This window comes from Ahaetulla prasina, chromosome 2 (genome assembly GCF_028640845.1).
Source record: "Ahaetulla prasina isolate Xishuangbanna chromosome 2, ASM2864084v1, whole genome shotgun sequence".
NCBI lineage: Eukaryota > Metazoa > Chordata > Lepidosauria > Squamata > Colubridae > Ahaetulla > Ahaetulla prasina.
The window spans coordinates 302,789,376-302,809,907 of NC_080540.1; positions in this window are offsets into that span (position 1 = coordinate 302,789,376).

Consider the following 20,532-nt stretch of genomic DNA (forward strand, 5'->3'; position numbering starts at 1 on the left):
GTCTTCTAGTCCAACCCACTGCTCAAGCAGAAGATTTTACCATTCCAACCAAATGGCTGTCCAGCCTCTTCTTAAAAGCCTCCAGTGATGGAGCAACCACAACTTCTGGAGGCAAGCTGTTTCCTTGGTTAATTAACAGAACAATAAGAGTTGGAAGGGGCCTTGGAGGTCTTCTAGTCCAACCCCCTGCTCAAGCAGGAGACCCTATACAATTTGAGACAAGTGTCTAGTCTCTTCTTTAAAAATTTCAGTGATGGAGCATCCATAACTTCTGGTGGCAAGCTGTTCCGCTGATTAATTGTCCTCACTGTTAGGAAGTTGCTCTTTCATTCTTCTTCTTGATGAGTTTCCATCCGTTGCTGCTTCTCCTGCCTCCTTTTCCAATCTTCAGGTAAGGCAGAGAAGGCCGTTGTTCAGGCTGGTTGGAGTTGATGTGAATTGCATTCCTAGACATTAGGAAAATGTCAGCATTAGGGAAATGTTGTTTGGCCTGCAAATGTCACACCATCTCTTCTGTACACAGAGAAGCGTGTGTCTCAAATGCCACAATCTGGCCACTGCAAACAGATAAAACTTTATGGATGTAACTGGTCCATGGCTCGGTTTTTAGAAGATAAAGTTGGGAGGGACCTTGGAGCAGTGGTGGATTTCTACCGGTTCGCCCTGGTTTTGGTGAATCAGTGGTGGCGGCTGTGGGAGGCTCCGCCCACCCACCTGCGCCCCTTCCTTGACCGTGACGCCTTGCGCACAGTCACTCACGCCCTCGTCACTTCCCGCCTGGACTATTGCAATGCTCTCTACATGGGGCTCCCCTTGAAGAGCACCCGGAGGCTCCAGTTAGTCCAGAGCAGCGGCCGCTGGTGATAGAGGGAGCACCGCGTTGCTCCCATATAACACCTATCCTGCGCGGCCTGCACTGGCTACCGGTAGTCTTTCGGGTGCAATTCAAGGTTTTGGTGACCACCTTTAAAGCGCTCCATGGCTTAGGACCAGGATACCTTCGAGACCGCCTTCTGCCGCCGATTGCCTCCCAACGACCCGTGCGCTCCCACAGAGTGGGCCTCCTCAGGGTGCCGTCGACCAAACAGTGTAGGTTGGCGGCCCCCAGGGGGAGGGCCTTCTCTGTGGCGGCACCAGCCCTGTGGAACGAGCTTCCTCCGGGATTGCGACAACTTCCCGACCTCCAGACCTTCAGACGGGAACTGAAGACGCTATTGTTTCAGCGTGCAGGACTAGCCTAAGATAAAAGGTTTTAGCATATCTTAATGGGGTTTTTATAGGTTTTTTATTTTTTAGTGATCAGGCCATGATATTATCTAGTTTTAATTGGGTTTTAATGTTTATTTATTGTACTGTTTTAATATGCCTGTGAACCGCCCTGAGTCCTACGGGAGATGGTGCGGTATATAAGTTCGATTAATAAAATAAAATAAAATAAATCACGGATGCTCTGCGCTTGCACACACTCACAACCGGTAGCAAAGACAAGTGGAGCCCACTACTGCCTTGGAGGTCTTCTAGTCCAACCCTCTACTCCAGCAGAGGGACCAATATTATTTCAGACAAATTGCTATCCAATCTTTTCTTGAAAATCTCCAGTGATGGAGCATCCATGATTTCTGGAGGGAAACCATTCCACTGTTTAACTTGTTAATCAGTTGTTTCGTTGGTTAATTGTTTTCACTGCCAGGACATTTCTCCTTAGCTCTAAGTTGGTTCTCTCTTTTATTAGTTTACATCTGTTGTTTCTTGTTGTGCCATCTGGTACTTTGGACCCCCCCTCTTCTTCCATCCATTCCTGGAAAGTCCTTTCGTCACATCATCTGAAGGCAACATTGTTGGCCAAGGAACCTTGCCTGAAACCTCCTTTATTAAGGGCTTTTTAAAACGATTCCCTCCAGTTGAATTTGCCTTTTCATGGAGATGTCTTAATAAAGCAACAGAACAACAGAGTTGGAAGGCACCTTGGAGGTCTTCTAGTCCAACCCCCTGCTCAAGCAGGAGACCCTACAATCATCTCAGAGAAATGGTTGTCCAATCCCTTCTTAGAAACCTCCAGTGATGGAGGACCCACAACTTCTGGAGGCAACTGTTCCACCGATTGTCCTCACTATCAGGAAATTCCTCCTAAGTTCTAGGTTGCTTCTCTCCTTGGTTAGTTTCCATCCGTTGCTTCTTTTCCTGCCTTCAGGGGATTTGTAGAATAATTTGACCTCTTTTCTTTCTCAAATATTGGGAAACTGCTATCATCTCTCCCCTAGTCCTTCTTTTCATTAATCTAGACATACCCAGTTCCTGCAACCATTCTTTGTATGTTTTAGCCTCCAGTCCCCTAATCATCTTTGTTGCTCTTCACTTAACAACTAGAGATTCACTTAACAACCATGACAAACAGTCATCATAAAATCAGGTATGAGTCATTTATCAGCTGCCTTGCTTAGCAGCAGAAATTCTGGTCCCATTTGTGGCATAAATCGAGGAGTCCCTATAAGGACAGGAGGAATAAATGAGCTTAACTGGAACTTAACATGAGGTCACCTGATTCTCTTTGCACCTGACATGTTCCAGCCAAAATAAAATCCACAGGGATTGCGGAATTTATTGGGGGGGGGTACAAGTGTCTTGCCCCCTCTCTCCTCTCCCTTAGCTGTGCCAGAGTGCCCACCCACCCACCCTCCGATCTTCTCAGTGGCTGTCCCTCTCTTTTGCTCCGCTCACCCTCAGCTCCCATAACTACAGCTAGTCCTTGGTTTAACATGCTTCATTTAGTAACCGTTCAAAGTTACAATGGAACCAGTGGTGGTGGGATTCAAATAATTTAACAACCGGTTCTCTGCCCTAATGATTTCTTCCAACAACCAGTTCACTAAACTGCTCAGAAAGTTAACCACCGGTTCTCCTGAAGTGGTGCGAACTGGCTGAATCCCACCACTGAATGGAACTGAAAAGAGTGATCAATTCACACTTATGACCACTGCAGCATCTCCATAATCATACGATCAAAATCCAGACGCTTGGCAAATGGCTCGTATTTATGACGGTTTGCAGTGTCCCTGAGTCCCCTGGTCCTCTTTTACGACCTTCTGACAAGCAAATTCAATGAGGAAACAAGATTCACTTAATAACCATGTTGCTAATTTAACCTCTAAGGGACCTCTGGTGGCTCAACGGACTAAGTCTGTCTGTTATTAACACAGCTGCTTGCAATTATTGCAAGTTCAAGTCCCACCAGGCCCAAGGTTGACTCAGCCTTCCATCCTTTATAAGGTAGGTAAAATGAGGGCCCAGATTGTTGGGGGGGCAATAAAAGTTGACTTTGTATATAATATACAAAGGGATGAAGACTATTGCTTAACACAATGTAAGCCGCCCTGAGTCTTCGGAGAAGGGCGGGATATAAATTAAAAAAAACAAAAAACATTGCAGTGATTCGCTTAACAAATGGGGCAAAACTCACTGAATAAATGTCTCGCTTAACAACAGAAATGTGCGGCTCAGTTGCGGTCGTAAGTCGAGGACCATCTGTATTGATGTGCACTTGCTTCCCCAAGGAAATTTATGATTTCTTTTATTTGTTTGTTAGATTTATTGAAATCTCTCGGTCATGTCTTTTTCCATCTGCCGTCAAAGCATTTCTGCCTGGAACAGCTGTGTTTTGTTCTGTACGGAGGACAAAACATCTGGAATGCAGATGTTTCGGCTGGGATGCAGAAGCACAGCCAGCTGCTCCTCCCAGGGAGGTGTTTACGCATGCAGCGTTTTGCACATCCTTAACGTAAAGTACAAGTGGTTCTCAACTTATGGCCGTAACTGAGCCCGTAAGTCATGGTGGTTGTTAAACCACAGTCACGGGTGTGACTGTGCCCCATTTTACAACCTTTTTGTGGTCATCGTTAAATAAATGCCACAGTTGTTAAATGAACGCAGCGGTTGTGAAATGAGCCCAGTTTCCTCAATGGGCATTTTTGGCTTGAAACCAACCAAAAATACGGAAAAATGTAGTCTGAAAAATGTAGTGACTACAGGATCTTGCAAATGGCCGTGTGTGTGAGATGGCCAAAATGTGATCACGTGACTCGTGTGTGCATCTCCCTCCCTCCCTCCCTCCCTCTCTCAAGGATTCCAGACTAAACTATAATTAGATCTAAGAAAGTTTGTTGTAACCTCAAATGGTCACTAAGCAACCAGTCATTAAACGAGGACTACCTGTATTCCAAGCAAGGAAATATTTCCAGCATTTACTTATCACAGGTGAACATTTAAACGATTCCAGGTTGGACTTTTGCTAGGTCAGGATCTCCAGCAGCCGCAAGGGTTACTTGAGGCCGTTTAAGCTGAAAGAGGGCTTCCTTCCCCCACCCACCCCCACTGTCCCATCCCATCCATTCCTGGAAAGTCCTTTCGTCACATCATCTGAAGGCAACACTCTTGGCCAAGGAACCTTCCCTGAAACCTCCTTTATTAAGGGCTTTTTAAAACGATTCCCTCCAGCTGAATTCGCCTTTCCGTGGGGATGTCTTAAGAAAGCAGCGGAACAACAGAGTTGGAAGGGACCTTGGAGGTCTTCTAGTCCAACCCCCTGCTCAAGCAGGAGACTTTATCCCATTCCAGACAAATGGCTGTCCAGTCTCTTCTTAAAAGCCTTCAGTGATGAAGCACCCACAACCTCTGGTGGCAAGCTGTTCCACTGGTTAATTATTCTCACTGTCATTCTCACCTTAATTTCCAAGTTGCTTCTCTCCTTGATGAGTTTCCAACCGTCACTTCTTGTCCTGCCTTCAGGTGCTTTATAAAATAGGTTGACCCCCTCTTCTTGGTGACAACCCCTCAAATATTGGGAGACTGCTATCATGACATACCTAATTCTTTCATTGTCCTTCCTATATTTCAGCCTCCAGTCCCCTAATCACCTTTATCACACTTCTCTGCCCTCTTCCCAAAGTCTCAACATCCTTTTTTGTATTGTGGTGATAATGAATATTCATCTTAAATATGTTTCTTATCTAACTGAAGAATTGTACAAAAAAACAGGAAATGTAAAACCTCTTTTAATCTTTCTTTTGTTCTGTCTGCTTTGTTTTGCAGAAGATACAGCAGGTTGGTTCTAAGAAAGCAGAGACCTTCCTCCCTCCCCCAATTTCTCCCTCACTCTCTCTTTCCTCCTCCTCTTCCTCATTCCCCTTCTCTTCCTCTCTTTCCCCTCCCCATCACCCTCCTCCTCTTCCTCCCTCCTTCCTCCTCCTCTTTCCCCTCCCTGCCCTCCTAATTCCCCTCTTCTTTCTCTCTCTCCCTCTCTCCTCCCTATCTTCCTCCTCCTCTTTGCCCTTGCCCCCCCCCACTTTCCCCAGGCCCACCATGGGCCCTGCCAGCAGATGGCACTGCAGGAATGGAGAACCTACCCAGTGATCTACAAGCCATCCTCTTTCTCACCTGCTTCTCTTCCCTTGCAGCTGCCCTGGAGAGGCGGGTTTTTCTGCTGCTTTTATAAACTGCACCTTTATGGCTTGGCCATCCACTGCTGCTTCCATCAGGAAAATAACCACAAATAAGAGGCTGAGTATGTGCAGACACCGAAAGAAATAACAGCATCAAGATTGGTGTGTGTGTGTGTGTGTATACACCTAGTGCAAAGTGGAAAGGAAATTATTTCTGCAGGATGCAAATGATCCCAGCTTCACTTGGATGAAGGCTGGGCCTCCAGAACTCTCCGTAGTCCTAAAACCTACTTTTTAATCTGTTCAATCTATTCTCCAAAGCATCTGAAGGCAGGAGAAGAAGCAACGGATGGAAAGTTAGCAAGGAGAGATTGCTAACCATTTGACCAGGATGGTACAGACTCCTGATTGGGTTAGTGGGTTGGTCTAGAAGACCTCCGAGATCTCTTCCAGCCCTAGGAATCTACCGTGTTTTCCCGAAAATAAAACCTAACCAGAAAATAAACCCTAGCACGGTTTTTCAGGATGCTCATAATATAACTCCTACCCCAAAAATAAGCCCCAGTTAAGATTGTCAGCCAAATGGACACATTTAATGCCGTATTTCCCCGAATAAGACCTAACCGGTCTTATTTGGGGAAATAATGAGTTTTTTGGAGTAAAAATTAATAAAAGACCCAGTCTTATTTTCGGTAAAACATGGTATGAGATAGATAAGCTGCATATTATACACAGACAAGATAGAAGATGGATGGATGGACGGACGGACGGACATACAGATTAATCAATGGAACAGAAGTTGCCTCCAGAAGTTGTGGGTGCTCCATCAATGGAAGTTTTCAAGAAGAGATTGGACAGCCATTTGTCCAGAATGGAACCCTTGTGCAGCGGGTTGGACTAGAAGACCTCCAAGGTCCCTTCCAACACTGAAAATATGTCATCAGATATCCCCAGCACTAGGCGTGGGTTCCACTTATCTTTACTACCAATTCGCAAGAGGAGTGTGCGCGTGTGCTCGCTTTGCTCGCATGCTCATGCACTCTTCTGCGCATGCGCAGATCACCCATGATGACGTCGTGGCAGGTGGGTGGAGCAACCCACCACTGCCCAGCACTGAAAAAAGTGACTTATGACTGTTTTCGACACTTTAGACTGTTGGCAGCATTCCCATGGTCACATGATCAAAATTCAGAGGCTTGGCAGCTGACTCACATTTGTGACGGTTGCAGGGTCCTGGGGTCACGTGATCCCCTCTTGCAACCTTCTGACAAGCAAAATCAATGGGAAAAGCCAGATTCACTTAACAACCGGGTTACTAACTTAACAACTGCAGTGATTCACTTCACAATTGTGGCTAAAAATGGGGTAAAACTCACTTGGCAACAGAAACTTTGGGCTCCACTGTTGTCGTAAGTCGAAGACTACTTGTATGGAGAACCATATATTTAACTGCAATCTTAATTCAACCCTTCTCTCTCTCTCTCTCTCTCTGAGTGTGTGTGTGTGTATTTATTTATTTATTATTTATTTATTTATTTATTTATTTATTTATTTATTTATTTATTTATTTATTTATTTATTTATTTATTTATTTATTTATTTATTATATTTGTATACCGCCTTTCTCCCGAAGGACTCAGGGCGGTTCACAGCCAGTAAAAGACAAAAATACATATAATACAAATTAAAAACTATATAAAAAACTGATTCGATTAATGGCCTAATTTTTTTTTAAATACAATTAAAACCCCGTTTAAAACCCCTAATTCAAAACCCCGGTTTAAAACTATATTCAAGCTAGTCCTGCACGTCGAAACAACAGCGTCTTCAGCTCGCGACCATGTGATTGAAACTCCATCCATGGCTTGTTAGGACTAACTAAACTTGGATGCTGCTCATGAATTCTTTTAAAGGTAGAATAGATGCAAGCGATGAGGGAATCATTTGCAGTATATTTTCATAAAGTCCTACTCACTTTTTCGCTCAGGTTGGAAGTCATACATATATACATAAAGACAGATGTATGTGCTTAGCTCCATATACCCATCACTGCTTCCCTTTAGGAATAATAAAATGAAGACATGCAGCAACCGAAACTGAGCATAAGACATTAAAGGACTGAGATAAGGACATTAAACTACATCGGCACCAACCACAGTTCCCCACCACCCTTCCTCTCCTTCTCCTGTGACGCCACTTTGATTCCTCAGCTGCCTCTGGGGGTTCCCACCCCTCCCTTTCCAGCATCTCATCAACTCCCCTCAACCACAATATTTGCAAGTTATAAAAAAGATGTTGAGGCTCTGGATGGAGTGCAGAGAAGAGCAATCAAGATGAGTAAATGCCTGGAGGCTAAAACATAAGAAGAACGTTTGCAGGGACTGAATATGCCTAGCTTAATGAAAAGAAGGGCTAGGGGTAATAGGATATGATCTTCTAATATTTGGGGGGCTGCCACAATGAAGACAGGAGTCAACCACAGCACCAGAAGGCAAGAGAAGAAGCAACAGATGGAAACTAATCAAGGAGTTAAGAATTAAGGAGAAATTTCCTGACAGTGAGCAACAATCAACCAGTGGAACAGCTTGCCACCAGAGGTTGTGGGTGCTCCATCACTGGTGGTTTTTAAGAAGAAACCGGACAGCCGTTTGTCCAGAATGTCCAATTCTGCTTGAGGAAGGTGTTCAATCAAACACCCAAACTAGGTGCTCTAGTTTGAGCTGGAAGGGACCTTGGAGGTCTTCTAGTCCAACCCCCTTGGACTAGAAGACCTAGTCCAAGAGTTAGAGTAGAAGACCTTTCCAGCTCTGGTAATCAGTGAAACAGCTTCCCTTTAGAAGTTGTGGGTGCTCCGTTATGGGAGGCTCTTAGGAAGAGACAGGAGAGTCACTGGTCTGAAATGGTATAGGGCCGTGATGGCAAACCTATGTCCAAAGTGGCACGCATAGCCATGTCGCCCGGCATGCGTGACATTGCCCATTCCTCTTCCGGGTTTCTGGCACGTAAGCGTGCGCGATGATCAGCTAGTCTTCGTGCATGCCGCAGTGCTGGAAACTAGAAGAGCTGGTCTTCTGTTTACCTGCGTGAGCATGTGCACCGGCACCTGGTCGTCGCACACATATGCACGCTAGAAACCCAGAAGACCAGCTGGCCAGCGCACATGCGCACGCCGGAAACTGGAAGTTCATTTGCGGCCCCGATGAGCGCGTGCTCACACTTGAAAGCGCTCCCTTTTCGGCACTCGGTGCCCAAAAGGTTCGCCATCGCTGGTCTAGGGTCTCCTGCTCGAGCAGGGGGTTGGACTAGAAGACCTCCAAGGTCCCTTCCAACTCTATTATTCTATGTTCTGTGTTGTCAGCCTTCTTTCTGATCCATCCACTTTGCCTTCAGATTCCGTTTGTGATCTGATCAACTTCAGATACTCCAGGAGATCAAGCAACCTCAAGAAATTGGTCCCAGAGTTAGCAGAGGTCCAATCTATATGATCTTGTCCTTCTTCTTTCGAAACCAGTTTCTTTCACATAGCTCAGAAGGGGAATGCAAGTGACATGGGGGTCCAGCCCCTTCTTCTACGTAAAATCTGCTAAAACATTTTTTGACCAATGACTGTCCAGACCTCATTTGAAGATCTCCAGTAAAGGACAAGAGAGGACAAGGTGGTTCACTGGTTGATAGGTCTTCCTGTCAGAACATCCCAAGATCTAACTCCAAATCTATTTACTTGGAACTTCAACTCCTTTCTTTTACAGGTAGCGCTGGACTTACAACAGTTCATACAGTGACCGTTCAAAGGTACAACAGCACTGAAAAAAGTGACTTACAACTGTTTTTCATACTTACGACCATTGTAGCATCCCTGTGGTCACATGATCAAAATTTGGATGCTTGGCAACTGGCATGTACTTACGACGGTTGCAGTGTCCCAAGGTCATGTGATCCCCTTTTGTGACCTTCGGACAAGCAAAGTCAATGGGGAAAGCCAGATTCACTTAACAACCATCTGACTAGCTTAACAACTGCAATGGTTCACTTAACAACTGTGGCCAGAAAGGTTGTAAAAGGAGACAAAGTTCACTTAGCAACTGTCTCGCTTAGCAACTGAAATTTTGGGCTCCATTATGGAGGTAAGACGAGGACTACCGCTATTCCTTTCCTTGCCATTCATGCCTATGAATCAAACCATGCTTAAACTGTAGACATATTTCTTAAACCATGTTTAAATCTTTAGTCCAACGCTCATCACCCAGTCATCATTCTCATTCATTCCGGAGTCTTTGAGGACCAGTCAGAATTTTCTGAATTCTCTCATCACATACTATTTGTTCCATTTTGTCACCTAACTCCAAAAAAATATATCCTCGTACTGCATTTGTTTCTTAGCTTTCTCCCCTGAGAAGTAATCTTTGATTTTTCCATTATCACTATATATTAAAGCATAACTAGCAATTCTCACCAACCTATCAAGTCTTTCTAAGCATCCACAACAACCTAGATCCGTGTTTCTCAACCGTGGCAACTTCAAGATGGGTGGACTTCAATTCTCATGCTGCCTGGGGAGTTCTGGGACTTGGAGTCCACCCAGCTTAAAGTTGCCACAGTTGAGCTAGAATGATACCATTCCATCCAGCAAGGTATCCCTTATAGCCCTTTCAGTCATAATTAAGCCAACAACTTTCTGCTTCTCTTCACCAACTCCATCCCTTGGGATAATGGCCACCTTCATTCAGATGGACCCACCTGGAAATGACCAGCAAAGGTTTTGCTGCATCCTTTCCTTTCCTCTTAGCTTCACGGACACAAATATGCATTGGTTTTCTTTTCTTCTTTTCCATGTATTAATTTATGCTCGGTGCTGTTTTTTACATTCCAATCACAAACTTCTGTGGTCATTTCCAGATGGGTCCACTGAAAGCTCTGCTGGTCTTCAAAGACAACGTCAAGGGAGCTTCCAAGTTTCCCTTCGAAGGGAAGCCTGTGGCTTCCAATAAAATGTGTTACTCTGAAAAGAGGCTACCAAACTCCTGGTTTTTGTTATACTTTAGGATAACCTAGGTAGATAAAGAATAGCTTTGTGCGTAGAGTTAGTTACACTGAAGTCAAACACACAGAATTCCTTGCTGAGAACAACGATCATTACCAACCATTCTGACCCATTTTGGCCACCATACCACAACACAAAACTTCTTTACCAAAAGCAGACCATTGTTTGCAAGGAGCAATCTCTAATTAATCAGTGGAATGACTTCAATCAATCAATGAGAATAGCACTGGAAGGGATCTTGAATGTCTTCTAGTCCAGGGATCTCCAATCTTGGTCCCTTTAAGACTTTGCTGGCTGAGGGACTCTGGGAATTGAAGTCCACAAGTCTTAAAGGGACCAAGGTTGGAGACCCCTTTTCTAGTCCAACCCCTTGCTCAAGCAGGAGACCCTATACCATTTCACACAAATGACTGTCCAATCTCTTCTTTAAAATCTCCAATGATGGAGCACCCACAACTTCCAAAGGCAAGCTGTTCCACTGGTTAATTGTCCTCACTGTTAGGAAGTTTCTCCTTAGTTCCAGGTTGCTTCTCTTCTTCATTAGTTTCCATCCATTGTTTCTTTTCCTGCCTTCAGGGGCTTTGGAAAATAATTTGATCCCTTCCTCTTTGTGGCAGCCCTTAAAATAATGGAAGACTGCTATCATGTCTCCCCTAGTCCTTCTTGGGCCTTGACTAGCCAAAAACAAATCCCGCAACCGTTCTTCATGTTTTAGTCTCCAGGCCTTCAATCATCTTAGTTGCTCTTCTTCGCACTTTTTCCAAAGTCTCAATATCTTTTTTGTAACGTGGTGACCAAAACTGGATGCAGCATTCCAGGGTTTATAAAGTCGTCCTAATACTTCACGTAATTTTGAAAACGTGCCTCCAGAGATTGTGGGTGCTCCTACACCAGTAGTGAAATCCAAATTTTTTTATTACCAGTTCTGTGGGTGTGGCTTGGTGGATGTGGCAGGGGAAGGATACTGCAAAATCTCCATTCCCACCCTACTCTGGGGCCAGCCAGCAGTAGTATTTGCCAGTTCTCCGAACTACTCAAAAATTCTGCTGCCGGTTCTCCAGAACCTGTCAGAACCTGCTAGATTTCATCCCTGTCCTACACCTGAGGTTTTTAAAAAGATATTGGACAATCATTTGTCTGAAATTGTATAGGATTTCCTGCTTGAGCAGGGGATGGACTAGAACAGGGGTCTCCAACCTTGTCAAGGTTTAAGCCTTGGAAAACTTCAACTCCCAAAATTCTCCAGCCAGGAAAGTTGGCTGGGGAATTCTGGGAGTTGGTCCACCAGGTTTAAATTGCTAAGGTTGGAGACCCCTGGACTAGAAGACCGTCAAGGTCCCTTTCAATTCTGTTATTCTGTTAACCTGGAGACAACCTTTCAAAGTAGCGTTATGTTGGCTGAACCCCACCAACTCAGAGGTATGTACTTATGGACCTCTGTTCAGGACTCCAGAACATGTCATTTCATTGAAGTCTCACTTTCACAGACCTGGAATTAAAGAGAAGAAGGAGTTCATTTACTCTCCAAAGCACCCAAATGTAGGACAAGAAGCAATCGATGGAAGCTCTTCAGAGGGAGATTCAGTCTGGAACTAAGGAGGAATTTTCTGATAGTGAGTACAATGGAACAGCTTGCCTCCAAGAGTTGTGGGTGCTTCATCACAAGAGGTCTTCGAGAAGAGATTGGACAATCATTTGCCTGAGATGGGATGAGGACCGTGCAGGATGGTTGGACTAGAAGACCTCCAAGGTCTCTTTCACCCCCAGGATTCCAGCCAGATGTTGAATCTGAGCAGTGAAATGATATTTTTTCTAAGTTCACGCAATGCAAATTACTCAAATGTTGCTGGGTTCACAACCATAAAACAACTGAAGTTCAAAGTACCACAACTTACCATGTTTTGAAATGCATCATGTACAAATAGTATTGCAGGTCACCATAGCACTTTCCTTTTTTTCTTAAACGTGCCAAAGAACAGCAATATATTTGAACAATTTTGTACAAGTCACCAGGTCACGTCAGGATGGGATAGCTGATGAATTATACACACACACACACACACACACACACACACACATCTGTATGTAGAGGTATAAAAGGTAAGAACAGATCCACCTGCTTTGAGACTTCCTTGAAGATGGCTTTGCAATTTGATTGATGGACTGGTTTGTTTGTTTGATTGATTAAAGAGATTTGTTGCATCTACTCATCCAATTCATGTTTTCCACTGAGGAGCTACTGAAAATATCTATTTCCCCTCTATAGAAATAATCATTTTTAGAGAAAGTAAACATTTACTTTGCATTGGAATTCAAAACACACAACTGTTTTTGCCATGATTCATGAGTTGCACAACCCTGTCTCTCAGAAAAGGATCTCAGAGGCTGCCCATACAGGTAGTCCTCGACTTATGACTGTAATGGAGCCTGTGTCAACATTACTGATGAACCCAACCAAAGCAAGCACAGTTGAGACGATCCAATCTTTTAATGCAAAGCTTTATTGAGTACATCATTTCGGCATGATGTACTCATGCCGATGAGGGCAAAGACAGATTTAGCTAATTCCCGCACAAATCCACATAATTAAAGTATAGATTCTCCCTTCCCCTATTACAGGAGTCTGCAAACTTGGCTCTTTTTAAGACTTGTGGACTTCAATTCCCAGAGTTGAAGCTGGCTGAGGAACTCTGGGAGTTGAAGTTCACAAGTCTTAAAAGGGCCAAGTTTGCAGACCCCTGCCCTATTAGATCAGGTCCAATTGAGTTCCATTGTATTGTTATGAGAAAAAGTCTTTGGCTCTGGCAAACACCTGCCAAAGTGTCCTTGGCTCTCATGCTCATCTTCTTGATGTCTGGAGTCTACATTCCACCTCCCCCTTCTCTCCCCTCTGGTTCATTGGCAAGCTGAGAAGCCATAATGGTTGCAACAGTAAAAGTGTGGTTCGAATCTTGACAGCCTGCCGATCATGTTTGTAAGTCACAACAGTTGTAAAGCAGGTCAGTCTCACAACTGATCTGATTTTATGAACTTTTGGGGAGGGTAGTCATTAAGGGAATGCCATAGTTGGCTTGTTATGGGTATGGTTTGTCTGAAAACCAGAAATAAGTCCCGGTGTTCAGCGAAACTGTCACAAAACATGATCATGTGACTGCGACATGCTACAAATGGCTGTAAATGGGTTGCTGAGCATCCAAAATTGTCACATTACCCCGGGTGGGTGGAGACAATTGTTGGAACTTTGAATCTGGGCCATTAGTAGCCCCTAAGTATGCCCATTGTAACTTTGAACAGGTCACCAAATCAACCGGCCATAAGTCGAGGACTACCGATATCTCCTAGATTCTGCCACCAAATTCCACATATTTATCGCTTAGTCATCCATCCTCATCCTCATCCTTGTTTATGTTGGAATTAATCGCTGGAGGCTTTCAAAGAGACCGGGGAGCCTGATGGTGATGATGATGATGATCCGGAGGTTTTCAAAGAGAGATTGGAGACCCACATGATGACGATGATGAAGACGGATGGTTAACTGAAATGTTAGGGTCTCCTACTTGAGCAGGGGGTTGGACTAGAAGACCTCCAAGGTCCCTTCCAGCACTATTCTGATTGAGAATTCCTGGTCTTATAATATTGACTTGTGGAATTAGTAATATTGTTTTTGCTGTAGGCTGCTTCATTGTAGTCGGAGTGCTCCTAGGAGAAATGAGGAAAGGCAACCAGGATTGTACCCCAAGAGTGGATGTGAAGGTCTGAAGGTCCCTTGCCCAACTATGATGAGCAGGCGCCATTACTGGGCAAGACTTATCCAGGAAGGTACTGGAGGTGGCTCATCACTTTAATGACACCCTCAAAGTCGTCATTTCATGCAAGGTCAGAGGGGCCTCTGGTGGCTCAGACTGTTAAGACAGTCTGTTATTAACAGCAGCTGCTTGCAATTACTGCAGGTTCAAGTCCCACCAGGCCCAAGGTTGACTCAGCCTTCCATCCTTTATAAGGTAGGTAAAATGAGGATCCAGATTGTTGGGGGGGAATAAGTTGACTTTGTATATAATATACAAATGGATGAAGACTATTGCTTGACATAGTGTAAGCCGCCCTGAGTCTTCGGAGAAGGGCGGATATAAATTCAAATAAAATAAATAAAATAAAATAAACCTCTCCTGCATTTTACCAAAAAAACCAAAGGATAGACAATATAAAGTGATTGACAACTGTCAGGGAATTCCGTAGCAAGTGTCCAAATTGAGTCACACAGGCTGACACAAACTTGTAGCCTTATATCAATAAATATATTTAACATCTATATTTAGAGCAGACAAGATAGTCAGGAACACGGGAGCATCCTGAGGTAAATCGCGAAAACCAGCATAAAGACCATGGGGGGAAAAAGGCGGGAAAAAGGGAAACGCCTCCTTTACACTTACAGCAACCAATCACAGTGCAGATCAGGGGCGGGTTCCACTTACCTTTACTACTGGTTCGCAACGCAGATCACCCATGATGACATCATGGGACGGGTGGGTGGAGCCTCCCGCCAGTTTTACTATTGGTTCTACAGAACTGGACCGAACCGGGAGCAACCCATCACTGGTGCAGATTGCCTCATGCAAGAGCAGACCAGACAGTCAGGAATATGGGAGCATCCTGAGGTAAATTACAAACAGCATACAGAGCTCACAGAAAAGGCGGGAAAAAAGAGAAACGCCCCCTTTACACTCACAGCAACCAATCACAGCGCAGATTGCCTCATGCAGAAGTTGGGACTCTCCAACCGATCAACTACCACTCTGCTCTTCTGGCCCATTGTACAATTTTATTGTTGCAGCTACTACATTTAATACCCTAACGACAACATAATCTTGGATGATAACCCTTCAGACTGGATAGTACTCAGTATCAGTCTGGACAACTCTTCGATACGACCATTGTCCAAGTTTATGCTGTAACCCCTAGGGAAGGAGGAGAGAAAACTGGCAAATTTACTCTGACGTTGATGGAACATATAAGATGTTCTGTTCATGGTTGACATGTGTGATGGACAAGTTCATTCTGACATTGATGGGACATATAACATGTTCTATTTCTGGTGAGGTCTGCAAGGCCATTTTTGGTGAGGTCTGCAAGGCCAACGTTGGACCGAGCGAGCAAGAAAACTTTGTAGGACTGCCCAGCCTAAGAAACAGGAAAGAGAATATTGTAGCAATTTCTGCCAATCTAATGATTTCTTCATCGCTAAGAAATTCTTCAAACATCTAAAAGGGCACCATTATCAAACAATGTGCACAAATCAAACTGACTATATTAGTAGTAGAAGGAGGTGGAAGAGCTGAGTTATGACACCAAAGACATGGCCAGAGGCTAACTACGAAGCAGACTGCTGATGTGTAAAGTCTACATTAAGCCTGTGCAAAACCAACCAGTTTCTATGATACAAACTTGAACATATGCCTTCCGTTTTCAAGAAGAAGGAGATCAGGAATTGCTCTAGTGCTGAAGGCACCAGACTAGAAACTGGGAGACTCTGAGTTCTAGTCCTGCCTCAGGCATCAAAACCAGCTGGGTGACTTTGGCCCAACCACCAGGAAACTGTGAGTTTTAGTTGCGCCTTAGGCACAAAAGCTGGCTGAGTAACCCTGGGTCAGTCCCCCTCTCTCAGCCCAACACACTTCATAGGGTTGGTGTCATAGGGAAAAGAGAAGGAGGAAAGTGTGTTGTATACTACGGTAATGCCAAAGCAAAGAGTCAACGGATTGTGCAAATGATCAAACGGTATCCTTAAATTTGCATACTAGCAAAATAATGTTCAGGATTATGCAGCACCAATTACGGTCCTAAAGGGAGACACCAGGTGTTCACGATGGTTTTAGAAACGACAGAAGAATTGAAGACACACAGATGCCTTCTGGATGATTGACAAAGCCGAAGAATACCAAAAAGAAATCCTTTCTGGCATCCATATGAGGCTATAAAATGTCTTTAGAAAAATGAGCATCCAAGAACATCTCATATTCTTCCTTCTGACAGAATAAGAGAGTTGGAAGGGACCTTGGAGGTCTTCTAGTCCAACCCCCTGCTCAAGGAGGAAAACGTATACCCTTCTGGACAAATGGCTGTCCCGTCTCTTCTTGAAAACCTCCAGTGATGGAGCAGCCACCACCTCTGAAGGTAAGGCATTCCACTGATTAAAAGAAGTACAGAATCATAGAGTTGGAAGGGATCTTGGAGGTCTTCTAGTCGAACCCCCTGCTCAAGGAGGAAACCCTATACCATCACAGACGCATGGCTGTCTAATCTCTTCTTAAAAATCTCCAATGTTGAAGCAACCACAATTTCCAAATGCAAACCATTCCACTGATTAACAGAATAGCAGAGTTGGAAGGGACCTTGGAGGTCTTCTAGTCCAGCCCCTGCTCTAGCAGAAAACCCTTTGTTATTCTGTCCAGTCTCTTCTTAAAAGCCTTCAGTGGTGGAGCACCCACAACTTCTAGAGGCAAGCCACTGATTGTCAGGAAATTCCTCCTTACTTCTAGGTTGCTTCTCTCCTTGATTAGTTTCCACCCATTGCTTCTTCTCCTGCCTTGAGGAAAATAGGTTGAGCCCCTCCTGTCTGTGGCAGCCCCTCAATTATTGGAAGATTGTCGTCATGCCCCCCCCCCCCATCCAATCCTTCTCTTTGTTAAACTAGACATACCCAATTCCTGCAACCACTTGTCATGTTTTAGCCTCCAGCCCCCTAATCATCTTTGCTGCTCTTCTCCTCATTCCCACCTGAGTTTGTTTTCTCTGCCATCTCTGTACAGGTAGTCCTCTAGTTATGACCACAATCGAGCCCAAAATTTATGTTGCTAAGTGGGACATTTGTCAAATGAGTCTTGCTTCATTTTACAACTTTTCTTGCCACTTTCTTGTTAACTGAATCACTGCATTTGTTAAGTTAGTAACCCGGTTAAGTGAACCTGGCTTCCCCACGGACTCTGCTTGCCAGGTCGCAAAAGGGGATCACATGACCCCGGGATGCTTCTACCGTCATAAATATGAACCAGTTGCCAAATGTCCATATTTTGAGTCGGATGCTGCAAGAGTTGTAACTATGAAAAAAATCAATTTTTTCAGTGCCATTGTAGCTTTGAACAGTCACTAAATGAAACTGTTGTAAATAGAGGACTACCTTTACCTTTTTTGGGGTGTGTGTTTGTGTGTGTGTGTGTGTGTGTGTTATTTTTTGGACTGTTTGGAATGGTTTTCACAATTTCTAAAGCTACCACCACCAATAGAAGAGATTATTTGTACAACAGAGTTGAATTGTGTGTAAGACTAATGTAAAGGTATATATTACACATTTAACCCTGGAATAAAGAGTTGGAAAGCCCCATATTAACCTATCAATGGTAAAGATTTTTTTTAAAAAAATTGGTATGTGTCTTCTGATCTTCAAATGAGATTAACCGAACAAAATATCGTCTTTCAGGATCACTGCGGGCCTTAAATAAATGTTTCCAATGGGTTAGTCATCGACCTGATTGAACTGGTGACATAAAAAGGATGGGCGGATTCAGATGATATCGGGTTATTTCACTATTAGTCTGTTTCGATTCAGTCTCTGAAACTTGGTTAATTTAGTAAACTTTATTAATATGATAAAAATCAATAGCTTTTAATGATTTAAATTGACTTTTTGTTTGGGCGCGGAAAACTTGGAATCAATCATGATATGAAGAGACATAGATTTTCTGACCGTAAGAGGCACCAAATATATTTCTCTTCAAAGTTGGAAAGACATTAAGGCTGCAAGATTGTGCTGTTAGATGTTGCAGTGTGTCCATTGCGACGTGTGTTCAGTCATTGTGCTTATTATACAGTCCTTGGAACGAACACAAATGTGCAGAGTTGGGGAATCACTACAGAGGCTTATTAAAATTTAAATTTAACTCGTTACAGCTAGTCCTTGACTTACCACCACAACAGGAATCCAGAATTTATGTTGCTAAGCAAGGCGGTTGTTGAGTGAGTCATGCCCAATTCTACGGCCTTTTTGTGCCATGGTTGTTAAGAGAAATACTGCACTTGTTAAGTGAAATCGTGCGGCCATTAAGCGAACCCGACTTGCCCCGTTGACTTTGCTTGTCAGGAGATGGCTGGGAAAGTCACAAATGGTGATCACGTGACCTGAGGACTGGTCTACAAGTCTCCAAACTTGGCAACTTTTAAGACCTGCGGACTTCAACTCCAAGAACTGATGATGTTACCTAGTTGGGTCATGAAATGCCTGCAGGAAAAGTACAAAGCTCAGAGAATACCAAGGACCTCACAGTTCAACCCTCAGCTACAAATATTCTCCTCTGTTGGTTATGTTTACTTCAACCCTGTCACAGGGCCACCTCGGGGAGGCTCAAATCTACCAGGCTTTCCACCCACTACCTCAAAAAGGGTTGGAGTTCCCAGGAACAGAGATCAGAGGCAGGAGAGAACCAGCAATGGGAATAGCCGCTTCATCCCAGACCAGATTTGCACTTTCTAAAAGATGGTGCAGAACCCAGATTCAACAGTGGGAAAAGACCCCAAAGATGTGGGGTGAAAAGAGGAGGAGGAAGATGTGCCGGATACGTTATTTGCAAAGTTATTTGTAAAAATAACAAAGGTGGGATTTTAACGAAGGAATAAAAAGTAAAAAGTTGCCTGACCATCACCAGCCCATCCTTAATTCAACCCGGGCTGGAGTTCCAGGCACCTGGAAACTGAGCAGAGATGCGTGTCGATTGCGGCTGCCTTGCGGAGGACAAAAGTGGCCCTGCCACACTCGGCACCCTCACTTCACTTGCGACTTCCCTGATTATACTGGCACCTTGCAGCTTACCAGTCGGTTGGCAGCACCTGCGCATCTGGAGGGCAAGCTGGGATGCATGCAGGAGTCTCTTTCACTTAAGTGAGCTTGCTTAAACATCAAGGCAGGAGAAGAAGCAGTGACGGATGGAAGCTCATCGAGGAGAGAAGCAACCTGGAATTCAGGAGGCATTTCCTGACAGTGAGAACAATTAACAGTGCAAAGGCTTGCCACCGGAAGTTGTGGGTGCTTCATCCCTGGAGGCTTTCAAGAAGAGAATGAGCAGCCTTTTGTCCTGAATGGTATACACTCTCCTGCTCAAGCAGGGGGCTGGACTAGAAGACCTCCAAGGTCCCTTCCAACTCTGTTATTCGTTTCTGGAGAACCAGGCTCTGTAGGCCTCAAGCTCAGTTAGCCACACCCTCTGAAAATCGGTGGCCTTCAAGCCCCATCGTCCACAGCGCCTGTTAAGACTTTACCTTTTTTCCGAGATCTTGAGAGTTTTTCAGCCCGATGGTTCATGGAGGCACGCGAGATCCTCATTCAAATTGTCACCTCATCTTGTTATTGAGCGCTGCCCCCAAAGAGGCATCCATTTTTTTTAAATGAAGCGAGATAGTTTTGTTTTCAAGCATTTTCCTCGCTCGTTCTCCTGTTGGGTTTATTCAGCCGCCGGTTTAATTTGTTGTAGATTTTTACATTATGTATTCCGGTTTATTACATCTGGGTTGCATTGGCGTTTTAACCTTATTTGGCGACACGTTCGGCTTGGAGCCGCATTAAAATGCAGCTCACCCAGGCGTAATCAATGCTGCGCCAATGGCTGTGAGTAGCCCCTCGCCTGGAGCACGGCTACAGAAAGGCTGGGCGGTGGGCTCCGTATTCCTGAAGAAACCCCCCACCCCCCAGCAATGGTTTGGCCCAGTCTCAAAGCCCAAGAGAAACGCCTAAGGTAGTCCTTGACTTACAACAGTTCACTTAGTGACTCCTCAAAGCTACAATGCACTGAAAAAAGTGACCTAGGACCGTTTCTCACACTTCTGACCATTGCAGCATCCCCAGGGTCACGTGATCAGAATTTGGATGCTTTGTGGTTCATATTTATGGCTGTTACGGTGTCCTGGGGTCATGTGACTTCCTGACAAGCAAAGCCAATGGGGAAGCCGGATTCACTTAAGAACCAGATAGCTAAAAACCCCACAGAGGTTCACTTAGCAACTGTGGCAAGA